We start from the raw sequence: 7,207 nt of genomic DNA, 5'->3' as shown, positions 1-7,207 counted from the left end.
GAATAGGAACCAATTCGAGTCATGGCGGTTGTACATCATCAATCGACATAGTCCTTTCCATGTACTACAAATTAGTCTTCTCCTTAATATGACCATAAGTTAGGAGTACAAAATTGGTCCAACATAATGTCTTCTTTCAAGACAAAACCTGTTAACATTACTCTAACACAAACACAGAAATATATCATAATTGAGCTCAGAGTGTCACTAAAATGCATAAGATAAATTACACTTATGATCATCAATAACAATGATGCCCATACTTTCAACATGTTCTATAATGTCTTGGGCGGTAATCCCTTATTTAAGGGTCAACTATCATAAGGTTTGTGCTGATTTATTTTATTGACACTCTTTGTTTTTAAACTTCTTCCTTCACGACAAAGTACTTCAATTCCATATGCTTAGCACCCTTAGAGTACTTGTTGTTCTAACAAAATACTACTGTGGAGTTATCACAATACATTTTCAGCGGCCTAGCAATATTGTCGACAATTTCAAGCCCTGAAATAAAGTTCCGCAGCCAATTAGCCTGAATTGTAGCCTCAAAACATACTACAAATTCAGCTCTCAGATGCAACAACAACTGATGCATACAAATTTACTTTCATTTGTTTTCTTTCCATATCATTTCTAGGACATTGTGCGAGACTAACTTTGTCTCATTTCTAAATTAGAATAGGTGTTGTTAAACACCTTTCCATCTTTAATCTCTCTAATACTTTATCGATATATACTTTCTGAGATAAGCCTAACAATCCTTGTGATCTATTATGGAATATTTCTATCCCTATCTCATAGCTTACCTCACCCATATCTTTCACTTCAAAGTTTCTAGAGAGAAATTTCTTAGTCTCCTGAAGAAGACCAAGATCGTTAGCTGCAAGCAAGATATCATCAATATACAGAATTAGAAAAATAACCTTACTCTCACTGACCTTCAGATACATACACCGATAAGCAGTATTTGCCTTAAATCTAAAGGAAACAATGGTATCATTAAACCTCAAATACCATTGGCGGGAAGTTTGCTTTAAGACTGTATATTGATTTCTTTAGTTTGCACACCATGTGTTCCTTTCCTTCAACTAAGAACCCCATTGGTTGGTCCATATAAATATTCTCTTCTAAATCTCCATTTGGAAAGGCAGTTTTCACATCCATCTGATGTAGCTCCAAATCATAATGGGCTACTAATGTCATGATAATCCTGAAAGAATCCTTTCGTGAGACCGTTGAAAATGTCTCTTTATAATCAATCTCATCTTTCTGAGTAAATCCCTTAGCAACAAATCTAGCCTTGTAACGTTCAAGGTTGCCATGAAAGTCACGTTTAGTCTTGAAGACCCATTTACAACCAACTCTCTTACAACCCTTTGGTAATTTTATAAGGTCCCAAACTCCATTCTGTTCCATGGAATTTATCTCTTCTTTCATGACATTTAACCACTTCTTAAAATTATCACAACTTATAGCTTGTGAAAACGAAACTAGATCATTATCATTAATGCTCAAGTTTGTTTCTGTTTCATGTAAGTATACCACATAATCATTCGAAATAGCTGGTCTCCTTTCTCTTTGAGACCTCCTTAATGCTACTTCTTGTGGTTCTTCCATAATAGGTTCATTATGCATCATGAGTTCATTATTGTGTTGCTCCTCTTCATTAATTTTGTAGCAATAACTGAAGGAGCAATCACCTTACTGTTAAAGGCATAAGCTAAAAGGACTTACACTCTAACTTTTTTAATTTCCACTTCTCGTAGAACTGTACTCCCACTGATTCCATCATTTCAATGAACCTTGCATTTCCAGTTTCGACAATTCTCATACTATGATTAGAACAATAAAACATATACCCCTTTGACTTTTCTGGATAACCAATGAAATATCCACTGATTGTTCTTGCATCCAATTTTCTTTCTTGCGGATTATAAATCCTTATTTCTGCCTGGCAACCCCAAACATGCAGGTGCCTTATACTAGGTATCCTATTTGTCCACAGTTCAAAAGGTGTCTTTGGAACTGCCTTACTAGGAACCTTGTTCAACAAATACATGACAGTTTTCAAGGCATACATCCACAAAGATACAGGTAAAGTCTAATTGATTAACATACTCCTAACCATATCCATCAAAGTTTTGTTACGTCTTTCTGATACACCATTTGTTGTGGTGTATCGGGCATTGTGTATTGCGCACAAATGTCACATTTTTGAAGAAGCTTAGCAAATGGACCTGGGTGTTGCCCAGTTTCATCATATCTTCCGTAATACTCACCACCTCTATCATATCTAATAATTTTCACATTTATGTCTAATTGCCTTTTTACTTCATTGTAGTAAATTTCTAAGGCATTCATTGCCTAAGAAATCTCGGGCAGTAAGTAGAAATAATCGTAACGTGAATAATCATCAATAATGGTGATAAAGTATTATTCATTTCCGAAAGAACTAACATCAAAAGGTCCACAAATATCAGTATGCACGATTTCAAGAAGCTGAGTGCTTCTTGTAGCTCCTTTCTTTGTATGCTTTGCTTGTTTTCCCTTAATACAACCCACACAAATATTTAGATCCGTATAATCTAGATAAGGAAGAATTTCCTTCTTTATTAATCTTTCCATCCTTTCTCTAGAAATGTGACCTAAACATATATGCCACAAGAAAACAGATCGTTCGTTCACTAAACTACATTTAGTGTCAACATTATGATGCAGAGTTAAAACAGTTTCAACATACAAACTGTCTATTTTCAATTTATATAAACCATCACAAGAATATCAGTAGCAATGAGATGATTATGCTTAAATAAATTGAAATATCCATTACCAAAATTAAAAGAGTATCCAGTAACATCAAGTTTAGATAATGAAACTAAATTCCTAGATAAACTAGGTACATAGGGAGTTTCCAGTAAATCTAAACGATGTCCAGTGTCAAATTTTAAACAATAAGTCTCAACTATTTCCACTGGAACTTTCACTCCATTCCCCATGAAAATGAACTTCTCATTTGGGCTTATGATTTGGATTGTAAGGAATCTCTGCATAATGTTAGAAACATGAGTCATACATCCAGAATTAATCCATCATGTATCATGGGAAACTTCAGTTAAGTTTGATTCAAAACATACATGAGCATTAAGCTCACTTTTCTTTTCAAACCAAGACTTGCACTTTAGGTAATCCTTTTGGAAATGTTCGGATTTCCTACAAAATTGACAATTATTTCCATTTGATACCTTCCTTTGGATTTGCAAAGAGTCGTCATTATTCTTTAATGACCCTTTGCCTTTATCATGCTTCTTCATAAATTTCTTTTCAAGCTCCTTGATTTCCATGGTGGCTTACATAATGAACTGAGTGACTTCCTTGATTCTTAAGCCTCGTTTCTTCCTGAACTAATATACTGTGCAATTCATGCACATTCCATTTATCTTTCATAGTATTATAGTTCATTTGAAACGGACCATACTCAGACGATAATGAGTTTAGAATAAACTAAACAAGAAAGTTCTCATTCACATCCATTCCCAAGGTCTTAAGTCTTGTTGCAATGTTTGTCATCGAAATGACATGTTCATACATAGTACGTGAACCATCAAACTTCATGGTGGTCAATGTACTCATTAATGTCCCAGCAACAGACTTATCAGTTGTTTGACAGCACTCTCCCACTAATCCCATAAACTTTTTAGCACTTTCGATTTTAGGGAGAGTTATCTTAATACTGTCTACAACAGTCATTCTCATCAACATTAGGTTGAATCTGTTAGATCTTTTCCAAGTTTTATAATGAACTTTCTCTTCATTGCTACTAGCATCAATAATAGTAACAAACTTCTCTTCCAACATAGCAAGATCATGATCCAAAACACCGAGGTGAAATTGGACTTGCTCATTTTAGTCAGAGAAGTTAAGCCCATTAAAATTGGCCCAAATGATACATAAGAATCCAATGAATTCAAAACATGTATTACATAATAAAATTCACATAAGTGTTTTGAGACATAAAATACATGTCATACATATGATTCATTCAGATAACAGTCAATGTATATTGATGTTCTCCTTTAGGTGATACACCAACACACAACATACAAACATAATGATGCTAATAAAATTTTAACATTATTTGGCAATTAAATATGCACCAATTAGTAGTATCTATTTCCTTTGGGCTTATAAATAAAATTAATGATACACACAAATCGCCTACAATTATATTCATTAATTATAAGAACAACTAATCAATCTTTGGGTGATCCATAAATGCCTTATAACAATGAATTTCAATTACCCATAAACCAATAACCATATAATTTAGCATCCATTATTCTATGAGTAATCAAAATAATCATTAATTTGGAATTAAATAACCTTACAAATTTGGCAACTTTGGTGACTAGCAAATTCAACATACATTTAATTCCAACCAAATATAATTGAAATAATCATTAATTTGGAATTAAATAACCTTACAAATTTGGCCACTTTGGTGACTAACAAATTCAACATACATTTAATTCCAATCAATTATAATTGAAATAATCATTAATTTGGAATTAAATAAACTTACAAATTTGACCACTTTGGTTACTAACAAATTCAACATACATTTAATTCCAATCAATTATATTTAAAATAATCATTAATTTGGAATTAAATAACCTTACAAATTTGGTCACTTTGGTGACTAACAAATTCAACATACATTTAATTCCAACCAAATATATATATGACCTGCACATACTTATTGCTATTAACAATTCATAGTCATTCTATTCATTTCATTCCAGGCCATAAAATAATATTTACATTTATTTGTGTTTTTGCATTCAAACACGTTCAAGCAAATATGTAGCATGTACATATATTTACTGCTACCAATAATTGCAAAACATTCACATTAATTTAATTAAAGAATATAAACTTTCAATCCTTTAATCACATTTAATAATCATTTTTGAAAAAAAAAATCACAAGTGGGATTGGAAATAGCAAAAAGGGGTTTGCAAATAGCAATTTCCAAAATATTTCCTTTCTTCTTCCCCTGCCAGGAGCGTCGTGCAACGCAGCCTTTTCCATGATTTGGAATTAAAGGGAATCTACTTTACGATCACGCAGCTTTTCAAAACATTTGAATTAGCCTTTCTCCATTAGAAATAAATTAATGGCTTTCTCTACTCTCATTCTAGTTAAATGCTTAACGTCCATTAATGGCGGCGGCAGAAGCTTTCTCATGATATACATAATTTCATACTTTGCAACGAAAAATATAATTAACGCGAAAAGCATGTTATCAAAACATTAATTGAAAATACATGTAACATAAATTAAAATCCCTAAATTTCATAATTAGGTTTAATTTGGAGAAATTAAATTATCCCTAAATTTCATAATTAGGGTTCATGCATAATTGGGAGAAATTAAATCTTTCTTGGAGAATCATAAATTTCATAACACATGCTCTGATACCACATGTAAAACATTAAGGGGTTTCCTAGACTATCAATTATAAAAAATAACAGGATCTTGAAACCTATGATTCTCACAAACAATCAATAAACAATAGATAATGATGCGTACCTTTTTTCATAGGAAAACTTTTACCTTTCTCCATAGGAACTTCTCTCCGGTGCACTTTGATTTCCTTGAAAGAGGAGAGAAATAAAATTTCACTTCCTTAGACCTTTTTTTTTTTGCCTCTCTCCGTTCGTGATGGCTATGAGTGAGAGAGAATACTTTTCTGGTCAGGAAGGGGACCTTATTTTACATTAGTGGATATTAAGCCCATTTTATAACCACTACTCTCATCAAGTACTAGAAACTTCTCCTATTAAGCTCAATTACAATTTAACCCTTAATTATTAATTATTTACTTATTAGTTTCTACATAAGCCACATGCCTTTCACATGAGACATTAATTCTAACAGATGACTCTTCCATTTTGGACCATATTTTATTTTTCAAAATTTTAAAAGGTTTAAGTTTGGATTCTCCATATCTGCATCAAACCTCAAAATATTGCCCATAAGATGTTAATGAAATCCCATGAAATGGAGGCTTCAAGACAAAAGCATACGGTGAAGTGAAATAAAATAAAATTAAGAGGAAAGTTTTACATTAAAGTAAAATATAAAAGTGTGAAATCTATATCAAATTTTGTAATTTTTCACTCATTTCTTTATTACTTTCACACAATCCAACACTAAGGAATATACAGATAGGTTTTCAATAAACTTTGCCGCTACATCTAAGTTTAACGTAAATCTTTTATCCTCTTGATCATCTCACTCAACTTTTCATTCCCTATCCAAACCCTAGAACTCTAGCTGCACCTGGACAATCTCAAAATCTTTTAGTCAACGTCGAGCCACAATATTAGAATTTCTCATCTGAAATTTGAAAATCCCAAACATGGAGAACATTAAGTCACAACATTGACCCATTGAGTCAAAAACAATGTAAAGATATACATTTTAGCTGAAATTAAAAAGCTATGGTCCATGGTCCATCCCATTATTCTTGTTTCATTCATCTATCTTTCTTCATATACTCCACCCCTTCCTGGCCCTGCACTTCAGCGTGTCTAGTACTACCTTCATTACATCTTCCAAAATGATGGCAGGGATGGCCAGGCACAAGGTGATATACTGGTACTACAACTATAAAATGATTTCGTACACCTCATGACATCAAAGTTAGAGTACAAATCTAGTTGGTGTAACTTAATTTACGTGAAAACTTGTGAAAATAATTTTAAAATTTAATTCTTATAAAATATATTCTTTAAAGGAACGTTAAATTTTAATTGTGGTTAAGTATTTAAGTTTTGAAATGATGATTAGTTACTAACTAATTCAAATGATCGAAACTTATAGAAATACTTTACAATCTCATCATCAAAGAGTTAAAAGTCATAATTAATTAAGGTGGTTAAAAAATATAAAAAAATTCATTAAACTTAAAATAAGAAAATGGTTTACTCATTTTCGTTTTACGAACAATAGAAATATAAGATATTAAACTTCAACCAAACCAAATATTATATATGCTAAATAAAACATTCCTTAGCCAAACAGAGTATAATAGCTTACTCTTGCCATGTGAATGTGGAAAAAAAAATGATGTATCTTGTAACTTGTACGTTACAGTTTAGGCAATATTGCTTCTTCAAGATGACAAAAGAAAAATGTTTTCGAC

This window comes from Glycine soja, chromosome 18, assembly GCF_004193775.1.
Source record: "Glycine soja cultivar W05 chromosome 18, ASM419377v2, whole genome shotgun sequence".
Taxonomy (NCBI): domain Eukaryota; kingdom Viridiplantae; phylum Streptophyta; class Magnoliopsida; order Fabales; family Fabaceae; genus Glycine; species Glycine soja.
This window is presented reverse-complemented; position numbering follows the sequence as displayed.